Source organism: Macaca nemestrina, chromosome 2 (assembly GCF_043159975.1).
Source record: "Macaca nemestrina isolate mMacNem1 chromosome 2, mMacNem.hap1, whole genome shotgun sequence".
Classification (NCBI taxonomy): domain Eukaryota; kingdom Metazoa; phylum Chordata; class Mammalia; order Primates; family Cercopithecidae; genus Macaca; species Macaca nemestrina.
Window position 1 is genome coordinate 147,215,438 of NC_092126.1, and position 23,020 is coordinate 147,238,457.

Genomic DNA, 23,020 nt, shown 5'->3' on the forward strand with positions numbered 1-23,020 from the left:
GATCGCACCACTGCACTCCAGCCTGGGCGACAGAGTGAGACTCTGTCTCAAACCAAAAAAAAAAAAAAAAAGAAAAGAAAGAAATAATCAGAATATTCAGATAGAAAACTTTGGGACAGACACCAGATGGTCAGAGAAGGCTGTGTGGTGGATGCTGCCGTGCTTCCCCAGATCCTCTTCAAGAAGTATTTGTGCCCTAGCCCCTGGGAGAACTGTCAACACTTGGCCTTTTTGTGCCCTAGCACCTGGAAGTACTGTCAACACTTGGCCTTCAGTTATCAGTCCTACTAGGGATTGCCTTGACAAGAATCACCTCCCCAAGGTCACATTCTTCTTGGCAGGAGAGGGGTCCCCATTTAAGACTGATCAGTAAAAGAGTACAAAGGCCTGGCCATAACAGCCAGTTGGCAGCAACTCTGAAAGACCCTTCTAGCTCCAGGGGTCCCTGTAGGGCCAATGCAGCAATAGGATCCATTGTTCCACTTCTTCCTCTGCCCACTCCTGCTCCATTCCCCTTCCTTCCACAAGGGTTGAGTCCAACAGCCCTCCACAATGGACATCCTTCATATGAAACTCTACCTTAGGATCCTTTTTCTGGGAAATGCAGGCCAAGTGGACACTTGGAGGCTGATCAGGAGCCAGCCATGCCAAGAAGCAAAGGAAGCCATACAGACAGGAGGAACATCAAGTTCACATCACTGAGGCATGAGCAAGTTGGCCTCTTTAAGGACCAGAGAGGCAACTGATGTGGTCTCAACATAAAGAGCAAATCTAAACATTTGGAGATGGCATTAGAGAAGGAGGGCTGTGTAGATCACAACAAAATCCTGGATTTTATCCCAGTGCTAAGGGAGTGAAAGGAAGGGTTGTAAGCCTGTGAATGACAAGATCGGATGTGCAGTTTCAAGAGATGACTCCAGTGGCTCTCTTTGCTAGAGTTGGAAGCACAGAGGTATAAATTCCCATTCCAGCTTTTCCAATACATGAATTTGGTCAGAGAGCAGCTCTTTTATGATTTGTTCAAAAGATAACTTTACAGGGCAAGAAGAGGGAAAATCCCTTGTATCTAGTAAGTACCTACTATGAGCTGGCCCTAACAATACTTTCAGTGCAGACACAAATTACCTTTATGTAGCAGAGATAGCAATGAGGGCAAAGAGGAAGCAAGAAAAGGGTTCAAATTCACACAGATTGTTACTAGGTTGGTGCAAAAGTTACTTTTCCTGGCAAAAACCATTATTCCTTTTGCACCAACCTAATAAAAACCAGGGGTGTGAATCCAAGTATCTTTATTCCACAAATTACTTCTTTTGAAGTATTATAGTATTATAATTATGTATTACATATGTTTTTACTGTATATAATTGTAGTACTTATACCTAGTATATATATTACAAGATACTATATCTATTGTAAGGCCAATGATAATCGCAGGCATTTAAATGGACAATTGCTACAATTTTACATAATCCCTCATCCTATTAAACAGCTGCACTTGCCTTCAATATAATCATCAGTCTTTGCCGGAAAAGGAGGAACTCAAATGCAGCTGATGGTAGCCGAGTTCTGTTCTGAGTTCTGAAGAATCCCTGACAATGCCCATCAATGCTGCCTTGGCTCGCTCCCAGGATACCTCCCTCTTGGCTGTTTCATGAGAAGGGCTTCTCTTGCAGGTTGCTGACTTGCTGACTGCAGGCACAGATCTGTGGCGTATGAGAGCCTAATTACCAGCCAACTTTGGTTGTTTAAAGGTATTCTGCAACTGTATCCATTGAAATTCGCTGTAAGTGTCTGAACTTTCAAGAGTGTCTCCTTTGGCTTTCCCTTGATTGGGAACAAGATAGCAAGGCAAATGTCTGCAACTGAAGAGCTTTTGTAGTGTGGTGATGTGAAGGTCAGAAGAAGAAAACTTGTTACGTCTCATCTCCTTCCAAGCCTTGCGCAAAGATTTCTAATACTAATAATGTAAAATATCAAAGCCAAGAAGAATGTCCCCTCTTCTTAAACACTTTTGAAGAAAACCAAGGTCACTGATGCATTATACCATTTCAAGGACTGAGATTCTTTCCACAACATGAAAGGGCAAAATAGAATTCTGGCCCCACCTCCTCCCACAATGAAACCCAGTAATTTTGTGCTGTTTTTTGTTTTGTTTTGTTTTTTTAACTAGACTGTATTTACTCATCCCGTGTTCCGGTTCTGTTACCTTTTGAACGGAACTGCACCTAAAATCCTGAGCAGGCCATCCAGGAAACAGAAGAAAGACCTTGCAGCCATTACAATGTTTCAAATTGTTTTGAAGTCACTATTAATTATGTCCAAAAAAGCCTTGAGGCAGCTTAAATTAGAATGTACACAGAAATGACAAATTTGCAAAATCCTTAAATCGAAGTAAAAAGACAAGAACTGAGAAATAACCACATTCAACTGGCTGTTATTTTTTACATGTATTTTCATAAATGCATGAATAATTCTCTAATTTTCCCAGCACAGTGGGCTCTCAGGTCCAGATGGCCATTTCTCCTTGGGCTAAGCTGCTCTTGTAGGACTATGTGTGTTTTATTTAATAAACTTTTAAAGAGTAATAAAAGTTTATTAAATGAACTTTAATATATTTTACATATAGAAGAGTGTAATTGATGGAGTACAGCTTGATGAAACTTCCAAAGTGAAGATTCTCATGTGTCAGCAGCCAGATCAAGAATTTGAGTACTGTCCAGGACCCAGCAGCACCCTTCAGGCCCTTCAGTCTCTATCCTCCCGAATCTCTTCACCAAGGTAATCAACATCCTAACTTCTATCACCATAGGTTAGTTTTCCCTGGCTTTGAACTTTATATCAACAGGATCATGTAGCATGCACTCTTTTGTGCTTGATTTCTTTTGCTCAACATAATGTTTGCGAGACTCGCCCACATTGCGGCAGGTAGCAGTGATTCATTTTCATTACTATATCATGGTCCATTGCATGAATATGAAATACCCACTGGACTGCAGATGCACGTTTTGTTTTTTCCAGTCCCCAGCTGCCATGCATAGTACTGCTACAGATATACCTGTACATCTTTTGGCACACAACTGTACATACTTCTGTTGGAACCAAGCTTGCTGGTCCACACAGTGTGTGTGCAGTCAGCTTCAGTAGATACTGCCAGTTTTCTGAAGCAATTGCACTAATTATACTCCCACTGACAGAGTATGAGAGTTCCTGTTTATCTAAGAAAATTTTCAAAGTTTTGATAGTTTTGAATTTTTATCAAGTAATGCATGTTCATAGTTGAAAAAAAAAATCTCACTCAAACAATCTCATAAGGCTTATTATGCAAAGGAGCAGTACTCTACTCTGCCTTTAAATCCTGCTCTGCAGAGCCGAGAATTTTCAATTCTTTTAGCTCCTTCTTCCAGTATTTATGTTTTTGCTTCTATATACTTATTTTTTACTTTGTACTTGATTTTTTAAGAATTATCTATTAATTTCCTTCTTTAGAAAAATAACATTTTAGCACTGTTACAGCCTATACCTTTACCCTTTCCACCTGCATTTCACTTCTACCTTATTCATAATACAGATTTGTCATAATATTGGTTATATCAAGAGTTACTGTTTAAACTGCTATTATTCACAGATGAAACCAATAGAATACTATGACTACATTTCCTTTCTTATACAAATGTTTGTTTTCCCTAAAGTTAGTGATTGCCTTTATTTTTCATCTAATTATTTTTCTAAGTGTCACTGGCTTCTCTCAGACTCTCTGATGGGATTAGAAAACACCTCTCAAAAATGTTCAACTCCTTAAGAAATCTGTTAATGCTTCATTTGCTCATTGAAGCTCTTTTCCTTCTTTTTTTTATTTTAGCTAACGTGCTTTCTTCCTATTCACTGAGCCTTTGGAACAGTTGTTATTCTAGGAAATCCCTCCATTATTATCCTAAGAATTCTTTTGTGCATTTTTTTTTTTCAGGGATGGATCCCGTTTCCAGGATCTCACACTTTCTTTCTTGATGTTTTCCCCTGCTTGCTGGAGCAAAGCGTCCCATTCCTTCCCAGAAGTAAATGTTTTGAGACACCTATATTCCACGTTTGCCTCCTACCTTTACATTTGATTGACCATTTGGAGGCAGATTGATGTCTAGGTTAGAAACAAGTGCCTCGGCCGGGCGCGGTGGCTCAAGCCTGTAATCCCAGCACTTTGGGAGGCCGAGACGGGCGGATCACGAGGTCAGGAGATCGAGACCATCCTGGCTAACACGGTGAAACCCCGTCTCTACTAAAAAATACAAAAAACTAGCCAGGTGAGGTGGCGGGCGCCTGTAGTCCCAGCTACTCGGGAGGCTGAGGCAGGAGAATGGCGTAAACCTGGGAGGCGGAGCTTGCAGTGAGCTGAGATCCGGCCACTGCACCCCAGCCTGGGCGGCAGAGCAAGACTCCGTCTCAAAAAAAAAAAAAAAGAAAAAAAAAAAAAGAAACAAGTGCCTCAGCTTGGAAGACATTGCTCCATTGACTTCTTGCTTTGAAGCTTGCTGCTAAGAAGTCGAATCTCATTGTGATTCCTAATCCTTTCTTATGTAACCTTGTTTGCTCTTCTCTGGAAATTTTCAGCATCTTCTCTGGTGTCCCAAAATTCCACAGCAATGTGCCTTGCTGCAGGCTACATATGCGTTGAATACACATGAAATATTTTCAATCTGGAGATTCAAGTTCATCAGTTCTCAGTATCTGTATATATAATTTTAAAAATTCCTCCTCTTTTGTGTCTCTCTTGATTGGATGTTAGACCCAGTGGATTGATTATCTGATTTTCTTATCATTTCTCTCCTCTTCTCTGTGTCTGGTTATTTTGTCCTACTTTCTAGGAGATTCCTCAACATCAAATTCCAATCTTCTGCTTATTTGTTTGACTATCTGCTGTCATATTTTTAATTTCCAAGAGCTCTTTGTTCTCCAGCTTTTTAAAAAAATAGCATCCTATTTTGATTCATCGATGAAATGTCTTCTCATTCTTTCTGAAAATATTATAGTGTTTTTAATTAAGTTGCCTTCTGCTCACTTCACTGTCACTAGATTCATCAATTTCAATTTATTCTGGTATTTGCTTTGGTCTTTCTCATTTGAGAATAGAAGCTTTCCTCAAAAGTCTGGTGATCCTGACATATCCATTGTTAATTAAGAAAGAGGCAATAAAAAGCTGATTTGCAGTTATCTATGAGTAGGCATGGCTCTACTGGAAGGTAATAAGATAGATATTTATCTAAATTTACTGGAGGATTTTTCCTCTTAGAGTGGCTGATTTCTGCTAAGAAAAATCTCTTTAACTCTGCCTTCTCAACTCTAAGAATTGAGAAGGGGAAGAGGATTAAGAAGTCTCTTTATTTTAATATCTGAAGCCTGCTCTCCTCTACTCCTGATGTCTCCATCTGGTTCCCCTCTGGTTGAGTTTCTCCATAGACAAATTTCCTTTCTGTAGATGCTGTAGTGGGGCAGGAGGTAGTCCATTATCTGGTTGTATGGGAAAGAACATCGTATAAAACTATCTATTATACATGCAGTAATAATAGAGTTGTTTTGAGGCTTGGCAGTTTTTGTTTGTTCGTTCGTTTTAAATTGCAGTCAGTAGAAATGACTCTGGCAAATCAGTTTATTAAATGGTGAGTAGTTCATTGAATTTTGTGGAAGGTTTAAAAACTAGGCTCCAGTTGGGAGGCCAAGGTGGGTGGATCACCTGAGGTCAGGAGTTCAAGACCAGTCCGGCCAACATGGTGAAACGCCATCTCAATACAAAAAATTAGCTGGGCTTGGTGGCAGGAGCCTATAATCCCAGCTACTCAGGAGGCTGAGGCAGGAGAATCGCTTGAACCTGGGAGGCAGAGGTTGCACTTAGCTGAGATTGCGCCATTGCACTCCAGGCTGGGCAACAAGAGCAAAACTCTGTCTCAAAAAAAAAAAAAAAAAAAAAAAAAAAAAAAAAAAAAAGCTAGGTCCAGGCTAAGCTTCTAGAGCTATGCCCAAAACTTATCCCACCAAAAAAGCCTGATGAAGAAAACTTCACACAGACTCTGCTGCCCTACTGAGCACTAAAGTAGATTATTACTGCGCTGGCCAGCACCATCACCAATGACAATTCTGTAGGAGAAATGTAACCTTAGAAGCACTTGCCAATTGCTTCCACTAAAATCCTGAGAGCTCTCTCCTTCAAAAATAGAAACACAAGTAGATCTTCTTTCCTTAGCTCACACCTGAATTAAAAGTATGTGTGTGTGTGGTTGGCACAGCCAGAATGCTTGACCGTAGCCTAGCTATAGGGGAAGCTGAGAATTCGAGTTTGGATTAAGGAAGCAATACTCGTAAATTGAGATAAACCTGAATATAGAAAAGCTACTAAAAAGTGGACAACCATAATATGAGATCTATCCACTACTGAGCTGATTCTTCATATCTGTCTTTAGAGGTGTCTCTGGGCTCCAATTTTCTTGTCTCTCTAGGATTCTGTGGCAAAAGTTGGCTTGCTTCTCTCTGAGATCCCCCTCTCCAGGCACTTTGTTCCAGCTTTCTTGCTCTGCCAACCCAGTAACATTCATCCATCTGCTTTCCATCTTCCAAACATTTGTTGAGATATTTAATTTGCTATTGTCTCCTTATACTGCTTGTGTAGGTTTATAACATTTTAATTCCTTTTCTATCATTTTAGTGGGGTTCAGCAGGAGGCAAAAATCAATGCACGCTATGACTAGAATAGGAAGTATCTTTTGTGTAGCTATGAAGGAGAATACAGGTTTAGGGGTGATTAATTGTTTATTGAATGTGCCAAAATAGCCTGTTGAACAAATTAAAATTTCTCAGTGGACTCAGACTCATCAATACTGCCACCTTTACCTCCTGACCATCTTGCACCTAGGCATGTAGCCAGGCTTGTGTATCTCTGAGGAATAGACTTTCCTCTTTGAGAATTTTATGTATTTCAGGAGTTAAAAAAGGAGAAATTTGCAAGGTGAATACCTCTCTGTTTTAACAATATGATGGAGAAAGGCAGCTCCAGTCTCCTATCTTTACAAAATTTCTCTCTCTAGATTCAATGCGAAAATCTCAGGGAAAAATTCTGATTGGCTGGCTTGGATCATGCACCCACCACCATGGTCAGGGCAGATAAGGATAGGTGACTAGTCTAGCCTACGTTACTCTGTGACTAGAGCATGGGTCTGATGCCATAAGGGATTGAGAGAATGGAGCAAGACACCACGTAGGTAACAGCAACCTAATACATGGGTACTGCACTGCTACATGATGGATCTTCTTGAATATCATGTGACCATGGCAAGATGAACACATGGAAAATAAACTTGTGGTGAACTGAATAATTCCCCATAAGAGACATCCACACCTGAATCCCTAGAACCTACGAATGTTACCTTATATGACAAAAAAATGAACTGTGCAGATGTGATTAAGTTAGGGATTCTGAGATGGGAAGTTATCCTGAATTAGCTGGCTGGGCCCTAAATGCAAGCAAATGTATTCTTATAAAAGGAAGGTAGAAAAGTATCTGACACACACATGCACAGGAGAAGAGAAGCAATGTGACAATGACAGGAGAGATTGGAGTGATGCAGCTACAGGCCAGGAACTACTGAAAGTCACCAGATGCTGGAAGAGTTAAGGAACAAATTTACCCCTTGAACCTCCGCGGGGAGTACAGCCCTAGACTTTGGTCCAGTGAAACTTATATATATAAATAAAATATAAATTAAATATTACTAAAATATTATTATATTTTAATAAAATATATATTTTATATTTATAGACTATATAAATAACATATTATATATTTATATAATATAGTTATATAATTACTACATATTTGTAGATATAATTGTATTTATAAATATTAGTTTAATAATATATAATATATTATATAGAATATAATAACATATTATATTATTAATATTGATATTATATGATTAATATTATCTTATTAATATTATTAATAATATCGATTATAATTGTATTTATAAATATTATTTTAATGATGGATATTATTATAGTATATAGTATATAATAACATATATTATTAATATTGATATTATATGATTATATTATCTTATTAATATTAATAATATCAATTATATATTTTAAACATATTTATAAATTATATATTTATATTTCTATATAATATAATTAATATAAATTATAATAAAAATTATAATTTATAAAAATATAGTTACATAATTATATATATTGTATATGTATTTGGTTTAAGGCACCAAGTATGTGGTAATTTGTTATAGCAACCATTGAAAATAAATACAGATTTGGTGACTGCCTCGATACATTTCTAAAAATGTAGAAATAGCTTTAGAATTGAGTAATGAGTAGAGGTTGAAAGAATTTAGAGACCCATGATAAAAAAAAATAGCCTAGATTTCTTTCAGTAGACTGTTGGTAGTAATATAAGCATTAACAGCACAGTTGCTGAGGCCCCAGACAGAAGTGGGAAACATGTTATTGGAAACTAGAGGTAAGATGGCCCTTGTTAAGTAGTGGCTGACTGCCAGACTGAATTGTACCCTACAGTTATGTGGAAAGCATGAATTGTAAGTGGTGAACATGGATATTTAACTCAGATTTTCAAATAAGATTTCAAAAATGCAGCCTGGTTTCTTCTTGCCATTTATAGCAAAATATGTAAGGAAAGAGATAAAATGAGAGAATAACTGTTAAGCAAAAAGGTACCAGGACTTGATTACTTGGGAAATTCTCAACCTATCCAGCTTCCAAAAGATGCTAAAATTAGGAGATTCACTGTTGAGAAATCATGTTCTAGACAGTCAAGGGCATGACTGGACAATTTTGGTTGTGTTAGAGATTAGACATGTGACTCACAGATCCCCTTAGCTATCTCAGTAGAAGCCAGGAAAAGAGATGGGATTCTCCAGAAAATATTTGTGCAGGATTCCCTTATCTAAAGGCATGAATCCCTGTAACATACATGGGAGACCCACAGGCTTTTTAGAGTGTTATATCAGCAGAAACACAGCCAGGTTGAACCAAAAGGGACAGAGAGAACAAAATGAAAGGATGCTATAAGACTCCCAAAATTCTACAGGTAGGAAACAAGCTCACAATATTATCAACCAGTTCTACCTCAAGCAAAAGGAAGAATGACTCCCAGAGTGGAGCCTCAGGCTGAGAAGGCAGAGTCACAAGACAAAGACAGATCATTTCTAAGCCTCTGTGAAACTTGTCCTGCTGGATTTTCCATTGTTCATAATCAACTACTCTTTTTCCCCTTTCTATTCTCCTTTTTGCAATGGAAATGCCTATAGCTGTTACACTATGCCTGTCCCACTATTGTGTTTTGGAAGCAGAGAACATATCCTCTAGTTTCACAGGTCCACAGATGGAGAGGAAATTTTCCTCATGATGTAGCATATAGAGAGTGTTTCCTATCTCTGATTTAGATGATGAGATTTGGGACTTTTGAACTGATGATATTTAGATGAAGTTTTGGACTGGAGTTGATGCTGTAATGGGATGAGACCTGGGAATGTTGGTTGAATGCATTTTGTGTATGGAATGGATGTGAATCTTTGAGGATGTGAATCTCAAAGGGTAGACTGTAGTAAACTGAATAATTCCCCCTGCCAAATAAAACCCAAACAATATCCTCATTCAAATCCTTGCAACTTGTAAATGTTTTCTCATATGGTAAAAAGGGAGGAGTTTGCAGATATAGTTGATTAAGGACCTTGAGGTGGAGAGATTATCCTGAATTATCCAAATGGGCTCTAAATGCAATCACAAGTATTAGTTTAAAAAAGGAGTTAGTGAGAGATTTACCATGGAGAAGACAATGTGAAGATGAAACAGAGAAAGAGAGATTTGAAGATGCTACAACTGCTGGTCTTGAAAGTGGAGAAGGAAGCCATGAACCAAACAATGCAATGAATGCAGCTCTAGGAACTAGAAAAGTAAAGAATGAATTCTTTTCTAGGGGCTTCAGAGGGAGTACAGCCCTGCCAATGCCTTGATAGGGCACCATAAGAGTTAGTTTGAATCCACTGCCTCCATAAGAAAGGAGGCCAAAATTATAACTTGTGAGAGAATACATTTTTTTGAGCCTCTAAGTTTGTTGCAATTTGTTACAGTTGCCATAGAAAACTAATAAAGAACTAAAAGGGTCCATAACCTGTGAGAACAAAACAATGAAGAAGAAAGGCATATACTACAATGGAAAGGGAGTTAAATCAGGAATTAAACACCCCAGGCATCCTCAAGTCCAGACATTGCCTCTTATAATTATGATAATTATGTGACCTTGAACAAGACACAATGTCAGAGGCTCCTTCTCTTACCTGTAAAATGGGATGATAATACCTGACTCACTTTATTCCCTTGGTTGTTTTGAATTTAAATAGAAAATAAATAGCATTATTAGTGTTTTATAAATTTAAAAGTGCAAATAAAATGTATAATGGTTATTTTTAATAGATAAACCATCCAAAACTTTATCACTCAATTATTAAGTACTACAAATACAGGTTACCTGAACTTTTTATTTTAAAAATATAGAGCAATCAAACCCACAGAATTCACTTGTTAGAACATGGAGCTTGAGAATTCAGCTAATAGAAACTTGAGTTCTATAGAAAGGACTGATTGATTTTCTTCATTCAAAGCCAAGAATTTCAACCACCTAGGCAAGCCCATCTGCTAATTCTAAGCTAAATGTGCTTATCTACAAAAGACTAGACACAATATGTCACATCTAACAGGCATGATAAAATGATACTTAAAGAAAAATAAGTTACTTTGAGAAATGAAACCCATTGAAATGACACCATCACTGTTCAAAACATTTGCAGAATGCTTCTTTGAGAATTCTTTTTCAAAGCCAATTTCATAGCCACACAAACAAACAACAATTCACTAGCAATTCAAACTCAGCCTTTGATTTGGCTCCAAACTGGCATCTCCCAGCATAATTTCCCACCTTATTCACAAGACTTGGTTCTCAAAGTGTTTAGGGTCTTTTCAAAAATGAAATCTATTCTCAAAGAAACAAGACTTGCTAATATCCAAATTGTTCTTAAAAATAATAATAACAGTTAAGAGGGTTCCAAACAAGAGTGTTCCCAACAATAGCACATCACTCCAGTGAGTTTCTAGTTCCTTGAGGGACTAACTGTGGGGAGATGTGCTCATTGCCCTGTACAAACAAGCAGAAGACTCTGGCAGGAAGGACTTGGGTGCCAGAGACTGACCTGGGTTAAAATCCAGCTCCATCACTCACCTGCTAGGTGACCTTGGGCAAATGATTTACCTTCTCTATACTTCTGTTTCCTCCCCTCAAAATAAAGATATTATCTCAGGGGACCATATTATGTACTGTCCAATCCAGTGCACTTTGGAAAGAAAAAAGGTGTCTTTTACTAAGACAGTTATGTACCACATAATGACATTTCAATTAACTGTGGAGTGCACATACAATGGTGATCCCATAAGATTATAATGGAGCTAAAAAAATTCCTATCACCTAGTGACACAGTAGCCTTTGTGACGTTGTAGTGAAACACATTACTCACGTTAGTGAAAGTTCTGTAAACAAACTTACTACCCTTACTTTTTATTGTTACTTTAGAGTATACTCCTTCTACTTATTAAAAAAAAAAAAAAGTCAACTGTAAAGCTGCCTCAGGCAGGTCCTTCAGATGGCATTTCAGAAGAAGGCATTGTGATCCTACGAGATGATGGCTCCATGCGTCTTACCGCCCCGGAGACCTCTCAGTGGGTAAGAGGCAGAGGTGAAAGACAGTGATATTGATGATTCTGACTCTGCAGGCCTAGATAAATGTGTGTCCTTGTGTCTTACGTTTAAACAAAATTTTCAAAGGAGAAAAACATTTTTAATTTAAAAATGGAAAAAAGCTTACAGAATGAGGATATAAAGAAAATATTTTTGTACAGATGTACAATGTGTTTGTGTTTTAAGTATTATTACAAAAAAGTCTGAAAGTTGAAAAAGTTAAAGAGTTTATAAAGTCAGCACACCAACATGGCACAAGTATACATATGTAACAAACCTGCACGTTACGCACATGTACCCTACAACTTAAAGTATAATAATAATAAATAAATTTTAAAAAAAAAGAGTTTATAAAGTCAAACAGTTGCAATAAATCGAGATTAGTTTATTATGGAAGAAAGAAAAATACTTTTTCTTTCTTTCTAGTGTGGCCTAAGTGTACCGTGGCCGTAAAGTCTCTAGTAGTGCACAGTCGTGTCCTAGGCCTTCACGTTCACTCACCACTCACTCACTCACTGACTCACCCAGGGCAACTTTCAGCCCTGCAAGCTCCATTCATGGTACATGCTCCAGTACAATCACACGCTGTACAGGTTTATTGCTTAGGAGCAATAGGCTATACCATCTAGCCTAGGTGTGGTGTAGTAGGCTACACCACCTAGGTTTGTGTAAGTACACTCTATGATGTTTGCACAACAATGAAATCACCTAATGAGGATGCATTTCTCAGAAGGTATCCCCGTCATTATGTGACACATGACTATACTTGCATCAGGACAGTAAGCACAGGCTGCGATTGGCACATGAAAACCAGGATGCCTGGTGATCCTAACACCCCACTTTCTTAAGGGTGTTTGTGAAGATTAAGGAACATAATGGGTCCACAGGGTGTGATTAAGAGGTAACCCTACATAATTTATACCAGGCTAAAAAGCAAAAAGTCATAGCCCTTGTCGGTGATGCCTGTCTACTCCATTGGGCCTTGCTTTGAAAATCCTTTTGTTTACAAATACATGCAGATCTGGCAGCTTGCCAGGTCTGGTATGATAAACAGGTGTGCATTTACACAGACACAGTCCTCCCTCTCACCCGGTGGCACTACCACAGAGTGGCAGCTTTCCCTTTGAACCCAGCCAGGAAGGTGGCAGCTCAAGGCCCATTTATCATTTGCTCTGCATCCAAGGCACTGGCCATAGAGTGAGGTTTTCAGGCGTGTGACAGGCTCAGCATAGACACGTTGCTCTCAAGGGATGGAACCTTCTCAAGAGAAGTAAACGAAGCCCAAGCACATCCATATATCCGACAGCGGACAGGTGCCCACACTTCCACATTTCACCTTGGCAGGAAGCAACAGCATTACAATAATATAAGCTCCTATTTACTGTAAGCTAAGTACTTCACTAGGCTCTCTGTGTTTTTCTGATACCAAATACATCGTTCCAACACAAATTCTCATATTCTGTGACACCAATTGTGTAACAATTCAATTCAATTCTGACACTATTCCAAGTTAGCACAGACCCCATGGGTTAAGGACTCTGTCCTGCAAAACTGGGCCCACTGCAGATGCTGGCCGGAAATTGGGTCCCCAGACCACCTTCACTTTGGCCCAGCAGACAACAAGTTCAGGGGTTCCCAGAATCACTCTTTGGGTTTGATAACTCGCTAGAACAACTCACAGAACTCAGGACGGTGCCATGTTTACTGTTACAGTGTATGATAAAGGATACGAATGAACAGCCAGATAGTGAGGTCTGAGAGTGTTTCAGATGCAGGCACTTTTGTTCCCATGGAGTTGGGATGAGCTACCTTCCCAGCACACGGATGTGTTCACCAACTTGGAAGAACCCTCAAACCTCAAAAGCCTCTCCACTTCAAAAACCTGCTTGGCACACAGTCTTCCCCACCTAAGTCAAGGGCTACATTTTCCTACTTGGTGCAGCCCAGAAGTCACTAAGTCTTTCTTTCTCTTTCTTTCATATTACCAACTCATCAGTGCTCCCAATGGGTCTACTTTTTAGATATAGAGAGCCATTGGCGAGACATAGTAGCTCATGCCTGTAATCCCAGAACTTTGGGAGGCCAAGACAGGAAGATGGCTTGAACTCAGGAATTTCACACCAGCCTAGACAACACAGCAAAACCTCCTATCTACTGAAAAAAAAAAAAAAAGATAGCCTGGCATGGCAGTGCATGCCTGTGGTCCCAGCTGTTTGGGAGGTTGAAGTGAGAGGATCGCTTGCATCTAGGAGATAGAGGCTGCAGTGAGCTATGATTGTGCCACTACTCTCCAGCCTGGGTGACAGAGCGAGACCCTGTCTCAAACGAAAACAAAACAGTATTGAAGATATAGAGAGGCAATTACTCCCCACTCCCTACCACTACCAGGGTGGTCCATTCCTCATCGTCTCCCAACTGAATCTTTGCAACAGCCCCCTAAATGGCCTCCCTGCATCTACCCGTTGTCTCCATCATCCTTTTCACAACACAGCAGCCAGAGCAATCTAGTGAAAGCATGGGGCAGAACTCCCTCTCAGCAGCCCCTATCTCACTTGGGGTCAAAGCCAATGACCTCATGATTCCCCTCTGCCCATCTCATCTCATCCCACAGCCCTGTTCACCCTTCTGCGTAACACCGCCCTCCCTGAGCTTCCTAAAACACACCAGGCCACACTTGCCTTGAGACCTCTGCATCCTCCGTTCCTCTGCTTGGAAGGCTCTTCCCCAGCTATTCCTGTGGCTTCCTCCCCACCTCCTTTAGTTCTCTGACCGCCCATTACAAATAGTAACACTTTCCACCGTGTCCCCACCCCATCCCAGCACTCCCTAACCCCCCTTCTCTGGATTATTCTGCTTATCAGACTTATAGCCATCTAGCATATATTCTTATTTGTTTACTGTTTAATGTAAAGTTCAAAGAAATAAGAATTGTTGGAGTCTCTGCTTTATCCTTTGTGATCAGATCAGTGTCTGTCTTGTAGAGGCACTTAATAAATATTTGTTGAAAATAAAAGGAAGAAAGGAGGGAAGGAAAGGGAAGAAGGAAGTGGAAGTAGGAGTGAGAAAGAGATCTTATCAAGGAAATGTTGTAACCAACCATGTATGTGGGAGAGGGGAAAGGGATATCCCAGCTTGAATCCAAACTTTGTCCACCTCTGGTTTGTCTGGCCAACTGCTGCCAGATGTTGAGGTGGGACAGCCAGAAGTCCAAGGGAATGACAGGCTGAGAAATCTCCTGGGAGGAGGACATTCCAACAGGAATCAGGCATATGGTTTGACCCAGCCTCAGAGTCTAGCGGTCAGAGTGGCAGGTTGTGCCCAAATGAAGCAGGCTGTCTCTCACTCTAACGTGTCCCAAGTTTAGCTCCATGAACTCACAGCTTAGCACCCTAGAGAGGGAGAAAACTGAAAGATCTGATTCACTCTTTGGAGCATAAGCATTATGAGACTGGACCCCACTTGGGTGCCAAGTTCGGTGTAAAAAGATCCTATGCTACATCCTGTGTTTGTGCAGCTTTCTCCACACTTCGCAAAAGCATGGCTGACACCCAGTTTGGCAACTGAGGAAGCACTCAGGCCTGGCTGCAGAGGAAGAGAGAGAGTTGGTGGCAGAAATGGCAACTGGGCCCATCAGGGGATTCAGTCTTTTATGGACATATTGGTAACCACAGTAGAAGATAAAAGAAAGAGAAAGTCCAGGTGTGGTGGCTCACACCTGTAATTCCAGCACTTTGGGAGGCCAAGGCGGGCAGATCACGAGGTCAGGAGATTGAGACCATCCTGGCTAACACGGTGAAACCCTGTCTCTACTAAAAATACAAAAAATTAGCCAGGCGTGGTAGCACATGCCTGTAGTCTCAGCTACTCGGGAGGCTGAGACAGGAGAATCGCTTGAACCAAGGAGGCAGAGTTTGCAGTGAGCTGAGATCACACTACTGCACTCCAGCCTGGGCTAAAGAGGGAGACTCCATCTCAATAAATAAATAAAGAAAGAAATAAAGAATGAAAGAGAAAATTCTGTGACACACCAGCCACTCAAGTGATAGATTGTTTGTTCATGAGTTCATGAAAATTCCCTGCCAAGACAGCAAAATGTGTGGGGTGATTTTTAAGGATCAGGGGCAGTATGAGCAAGAAGAGACCAACGCCAGCAGGAATGACACTTACGACTCCATTGAAACCCACCAGTTGATGGCTAAGATAAAATCCAACCCTAGATTTGATTTCAGAAGAGCAAATTTTGGTGCATTCTCTTTTTATTTATATAAAATTTAAGAGCCCAGAGAAAGGTGATTAATTCAATTGTTGTTTTTTTGCAAAGTCAGGCTTTCCAGAAACATGCCTTATTATCTAGGTGATTGGTTTAGATGTAGAGATAGCCTCTCAGCATGGAATTTGAAGGGCCAAGTACTATTTTAATTACAATATCACCACAAGTTGACTTATTTAGTTAATTCCTAGTGTTTCTATGAAAGTCTTCATTCAGGTAAATCTATCCATTTTAAGATTGTAACCCCTAATAATGAATAATAAAAATGCTGCTCTAGATGAAGCAATAGAACAATGAGAGGTTCATTTGTGTCTCTCCTGACATCCAAAAGTGAACAGCAGACTGAAAATTCTGCCTGTGGTAACATATCAATTACGGACATAAAGAGCTGCTTATCTAATAGAATCAGTTAGGAGCCTCAACATCAAAAGGGCATCAAAAGAAAATAAATAAGTCACCTAGGGAAATACATGAGCACCATGGATGTAAACTCTGTTTATGTTTTTTCAGGTTTAATTTTATCTTGACTTAGCAGCCACCATCATTAAGCAAATATTTTTAAGTTCAATTGCCACTTGAGTGAAATCAGCTACCATCATTAGGCAAACATGAGGTTTGGGACATATGTCAATACAAAAATGATATGCTGTATTGATTGTCACACTGATGTAGAACAAATTCTGGGCCAGCTTGAGTATATCAGAGTCAGCTTGTTTTATCTTCAACTCACCACTTCCCCCCTGCAACTCCAAAGCTCTTACTGTAGATCAGAGAAAATTTTCCATTCCCACTGGTTTCTCTCCTTCTCCCCAATGCCCGTTACGACAGAAATGGGGGAACTTGCTTCTTTTTTCTTCTTTTCCCTTAAGATTCAGTCAGAAGAGAAGGACTCCAACTCCAATTGGTTCAATGATCTTTCCTTAGGGGACACATTTAACAAATCAAGCGCTCTTTGAGCTAGGTCATGTGTTGACCAATATAAAATTATAATTGTTTTTTGGCCTATTTCTAGCTCAAACACTCTCAGTATCTGAACTGTAATCATCTGTTGCCTTTTTGCTACTCTTCTAAAATTATCCTAGCACTACTCTGTATCAGAAAATTCATGCACAGAAGCTGACATCTGCTTTGTGTTTTCCATTCCAGTCCCAAGTCACAGATTCACAATGAGGACTTAAGCAATCTCCTCTACATTTACTTTAGCATCCATGCTAATGCTCATGGCAAACAATGGATAGAGTGGATTTTATTCAGGGCAGACTTTCTTAGTTATGGGTGTGAATCCCAAGGAAAACTCTCCAAAACTGTTGGCTGATATTCTTGCAGCGGGGAGACCAGATCCAAGACACTGGGTTGTGAAAGTCAAGCCCCAGCCTCTTATGGGAAATGTTTATTAATGTTTTAAGGATCTTTTGCAAATTGAAGATGGCCATACATTTATTTTAACACTTGTTACCTCAAGAGAGGAGATTTATTTATTCAGCCCTTGAAGTAAGAGGATTGGCCTCTTTGACCAGTAAATAAGGTAGAAGTGATGATATACCAGCCCTGGGCTTGGGTTTTTAGAAGACCGGCAGCTTCTATCTTGGTCTCTTGGAAGCCAACACCCAAGTAAGAACTGAAAAACTCCAAGACTGTCCTGCTGCGAAAAGTTCAAGCCATGAGAGAAAACTCTGGGGATGTGACACCATGTAGAAAAGAGAGAGACCAAGAAGCATCAAGGTGTCCAACATGTAAAGGAAGACCCGTTTTGAAAGCAAATCCTCCAACCTCAGTTGCCCTCATGAATGCCAGGGGAACCAAAACAAACCACTCAGCTGAGCCCTTCCCAAATTCCTAATGCCAACAAAATTGTCGGCAATATAGACAGGCTGTTTCAAACTGTTGAGTTTGAGAATCATCTGTTATGAAGCTCTAGATCATTGGAATATGATTGAACTATGAGAGGTTCGATTGAACTATGAGAGGTTCTTTTCTTGCACATGACAAGTTTGATCCCACATGAGGGCCTTTCCACATGCTTTTTGCTGGGATGCTCTTCTCCTAGGTGTTTGCCTGCCTAGATCCTTCTAACCATTCAGGTTGAGGATCAAACCCTTCTACCTTGGAAAGGCGTTCTTTGACCACCCTATGTAAAGCGGGTGCATGTGAACACATGCACTTAAACCACTCTTTGGAAATTTCCTTACTTGTTTATGTGTTTACTAGTTGATAATAAAAGGAAATGCAGCTTTGCCTTCTCTGTGTGTGGCCTTATTTCAATCACCCAGAACGCTGCATGGCACACACAAGATATTCAGGAAAAATATTTGTTGGCCAAATTCATAGATAAATAATATATTTATCAAACACAAGGAAAAAAAAGGAAATATAAGCATAAGTTGCCAGAATATTTGAGGAAACAAAATAGATCTCTGTCTCAGTCTGTTTGTGTTGCTATAAAGGAATATATGAGGCTGGGCAATGTGGAGAAAAAAGGTTTATTTGGCTTATGATTCTGATGGCTGCAAAGTTAAAGACTGGGCATCTGTATCTGATGAGGGCCTCAGACTGCCTCCATTCTTGGCAGAAGGGGAAGGGAAGCTGGTGTGTGCGGAGATCACATGGCCAGAGGGAGAGCAAAAGAGAAGGGAGGCACTAGGCTCTTTTTAACAATCTGCTTTTCAGGGAACGCATAGAACAAGAACTCACTATCATGAGGACAGCTCCTAGCCATTCATGAGGGATCCGCCCCCATGACCAAACACCTCCCACCAAGCCCCACCTCCAACGCTGGGGATCAAATTTCATCATGAGGGGTAAGAGGAAAAACATTCAAACTATAGCAATCTCTGAGAGGAAAAAGTTATAAATTTTGATAAGATTATATTGTAATAAAGTAAATAAAAGCTTTTATCCCTCATTTACCTGGTTCTTGAGGTTCTTAAGTTTCCAAGCTAAGAATCTAAAGGAATGTCTTAAAATTTTCCTTCCTGATTCTCTGGAGTAAAGACCCCAGACATTAAAATATCATTTACAACAGACATTACTCTATTATATAGAAATGCTTCTCGCTTAAATGCAACCCATTTTTTTCACCTCAAGAGTCAAATTTAAAAGGTATACTAAGGTGCTAATTTGTTAAGGCAAAACCCTGAAATCAAAGCTGCTACCACAGTGCCACCTTGTGACTAATGCTGATTCTGCACTTTTTTATTTTTTATTTTTTTTGAGACAGGATCTCACTTTCTCATCCAGGCTGGAGTGCAGTGGCTCAATCATAGCTCACCGCATCCTTGAACTCTGGGTTCAAGCAATCCTCTCACCTCAGCCTCTTGAGTAGCTGGTACTACAGGCACACACACCACACCTGGAAAATTTTCTTTTTCTTTCTTTTTTTTGAAAAAAGAAGGAGTTTTGCTCTTGTTACCCAGGCTGGAGTGCAATGGTGCGATCTCCGCTCACCGCAACCTCCACCTCCCAAGTTCAAGCAATTCTCCTGCCTCAGCCTCCCGAGTAGCCTGTCTAATTTCCTTTTTTTTTTTTTTTAAATAGAGACGAGGTTTCTCCATGTTGATCAGGCTGGTCTCGAACTCCCAACCTCAGACGATCTGCCTGCCTCGGCCTCCGAAAGTGCTGGGATTACAGGCGTGAGCCACCGCGCTCGGCCTTCTTTTCTTTTTTTATAGATCAGGGTCTCAAACTCCTGGCCTCAAGCAATCCTCTTGCCTCTGTCTCCCAACGTGCTTGGATTATAGGCATGAGCCACTGCACCCAGCAACATATTTTTCTTTTAAAACCAATTGGGAATGAAGAAAGTGTATCTTCCACACCAGGTTATATAAGTGTTTGGTGTACATGATCTTATTGGAGATATAGTGATTCTGAGGTAGGTAATGTCACCCCTGTTATGGAGACTAGGAGAGAGAAAAGGACTATGACAAATACTTACTGATACCCAATGTCTGCTGTATTATACAAGGCCTTTTGAACAGCTTCTGTCTCTTAATACTTGAAATTATACTGGGATTTTGATACTATCCTCCTTTTTGTACATAAGCACATTTGTGCATAATTATGTTACATGTTTTGTCATACAGCTAGTAAATGAAGACTGGTCCCAGGAATACTGACCTCTGGAGCTCTTTTCAATCTATGGTATAGCATTGCCTCTCCAACAAAGTTAAACTTCTTCACGAAGTTTGACAAGCCTGTCAATTGGAGAGATAAAACTCAACCCCCAGACTTTTGGCTCTAATATTCATTCATTCAGCAAACACTTATTGAGCCCTGATATGGTTTGGATCCGTGTTCCCACAAAATCTCGTCTCAAACCTAATGAGAAGGTGGGGCCTGGTGTGAGGTAACTGCGTAGTGATGGTGAATTTCACATGAATGGTTTAGCACCACCCCCTCGGAACTGTCCTCATGTTAGTGAGTTCTTGCAAGATCTTTTTATTTAAAAGTGTGTGGCACCTCCCCCCTCTTTTGCTCCTTCTCCAGCCATGTGATGTGCTTGCTTCCACTTTGCCTTCCACTATGATTGTAAGTTTCCTGAGGCATCCCCAGAAGCCAAGCAGATGCCAGCATCGTGCTTCCTGTACAACCTGCAGAACCACAAGCCAATTAAACCTCTTTTCTTTATAAATTACCCAGTCTCTGGCATTTCTTTAGAGCAATGCAAGAGTGGACTGATACAAGCTTGTACTGCATGCAGAGACTGTGCTGGATACCAAGGATATGCCAGCAAACTATGTCTATCATTATGTTCTTTCTATAGCCTTAGAAAAACCAAGTATCACCCATTCCTTTCAAAGTTTGGCCCACACATCAAAATCCAGTAGGCTCTAGGAAATTCTGGATGATGTGTTCATTCATTCACTCATTCATTCAATAGTCATTAAAAACCTGGAAAAAAGGCTACTGTGGTCAAAAGCAGAGGTGGTTCCTGGCATCATGGAACGTGTACCCTGGTCGAGGAGAAAGACATTAATGGAATAATCACAATAAAATGCAAAATTCCCACATGGTCAACACAATACAACTCTCCTAATTAAATGCTCTTATGTCCCACCCAAAAGTATGTGATTGGGAGAGCTGACCAGTTCAGGAGGTCAACGCACACTCCCCTGAGGAAGTGATGATGGGTCAATAGGATAAGTAGGAGTTATGAAGGAAAAGGCGGAAGGAAAGAATTCCAGGTAGAGGGATCTGAGGTGCAAAGGCCCTGAGACGCTTGTGGGAGATGATATGTGTATGATCCTAAAACTAAAATCCTTTCCCGGGGCTTCTGCCTTACACTGGAAAACGGAAATACATTCTCAGCACTTCAGCTGCTGCTCCAGTGTGCTCCGAATCTTCCAGGAACCTAAAAAGTCGGAACAACCCCTAAATGCCCACTTTGTGACCATGAACTATTAAAAAGAGCCTCAAGTATGTGTGGTACTTTGACTTTCCAAAGTACTTTTCCATTTCCCTTATTTTGACTCTCTCCCATAAGCCACATGGGCTAGGTGAGGTGTATGCTTATTCTCGCATGCCAGAAAGAGGCACCACAGAAAGGCTGGGTAACTTGTCCACATTAGTGCATTAGTATGTGGCCCAAGTAAACCTTCATTCCATCCTAATCTAATTATCTGTGCACCAGTCTTCCTCACAATGTAATTTAGCCCCTGGTTACTGCTAACTTACCACACTGCAATCGGCAAGTAACCATTTGGTACCATATTACTTATGCTCTTAGCCTTCTGTGGAACAATTTTGTTGTGTGATTTTATCAGCAGGAAACATTTTGGTCTTAAAAACCAGATAAATGTCTGTATTTTCTTGGCTATCATATCAATACTCAACTGGCGGACTTAACAACTGATTGATTCAAACTAGTTTAATTCATTTTTTCCACTGAATTGCTCTACTCTAATGAATTTTTATCAAATTGATCAGTTATGTAAGAATTAGGAAGACAGACAGGATAATTCAATTAATTTTAAATTTCATGAGAGGGAGGGATTGGGGTGAGTTGAGTAAAAACTGTCATTTGCTATTTTCTGTAGATAAAATTTAAACTAGAGAAAATTGCATTCTCCAAAACAGTTGCTAGAAAAAAAGCAAATCCTGTCTTTCATTCATGTATGCATGCATGCAATCATGAATTCACTCAATCATTCGGTTAACATTAATTTTGGATCTACTGAGTGCCAGATCTGTGCCAAGTGGAATGCTACAGAAATGATTCAGAGGAGTATATAGTACAAACCTGTGCCAATTACCAATGTATTATCTTCCAGTTAGCTATAGATCCATGTTTCATTGCCTGCTCTGTGAAAAGTTCTTTGAAGATAACATCATGCTATATTTTGCCAGTAGAGAATGCTGAAGAGACACTGCAGGAAGAGTCTCTGTTCTGGTGTTCTTCTGTTGGCTTCTGGCTCCTACCAAGAACTGTTGCCAGCAACATGTTGGGAGAGAACACTGGTGCTCATCCCCATGGAGTTTCAGCAACATCCCCAAGGATGGGTTTGCAGTGAGTCTTGCAGGTCCCCTAGCAATCTGCTCCCAGCCTCAGTCCACCTGCTCTTATGAGGGATGTCTCCTGCTTGCTGGTCTCTTCCTCCATTTTCTGCTCACCCATGCTCAGAAAACTAATTTCTGCTTATAACTGCATACCAGCTCTAGTCAGGGTAACCCAGAGAACCACCCCACACAGTGGACTGTAGCCACACCTCCAGCAAGGTCTGAATTCCAGCTTTGGGGGAGAGACTCTTTCCAAGTGGATCCCTCCTGTAGGATTCTTCTTCAGTCCTAGGATACTCTGCAGCATTCTCTTTACACCATTATGAATCATCTCTGATTTAGTTAATAATCAGAGATTTAGCAGTGTTTCTCAACTGGGGTGCATTTCGCAGACCAGAGGACTTTGGTAATGACTGGAGACACTGTTGGTTTTCACCACTGGAGTAGGGGTAGGAGGT

The 23,020-nt window shown here is 40.2% G+C and overlaps 1 long non-coding RNA gene across 4 annotated transcripts in view; it reads right to left on the reverse strand.

The window, feature by feature from the left end:
• The window catches only part of LOC112425903 (uncharacterized), a 537,838-nt gene that overhangs the window by 433,548 nt on the left and 81,270 nt on the right, over nt 1-23,020 (reverse strand). For 3 of the 4 annotated variants that reach the window (XR_011620213.1, XR_984860.2, XR_984859.3), the window contains exon 1: nt 11,288-11,969. The exons of the other annotated variant lie outside the window; for it this stretch is intronic. This is a non-coding gene — a long non-coding RNA (uncharacterized lncRNA). Of the gene's footprint in view, nt 1-11,287; nt 11,970-23,020 lie in introns of those variants that run through there. 4 annotated transcript variants of the gene reach the window in all.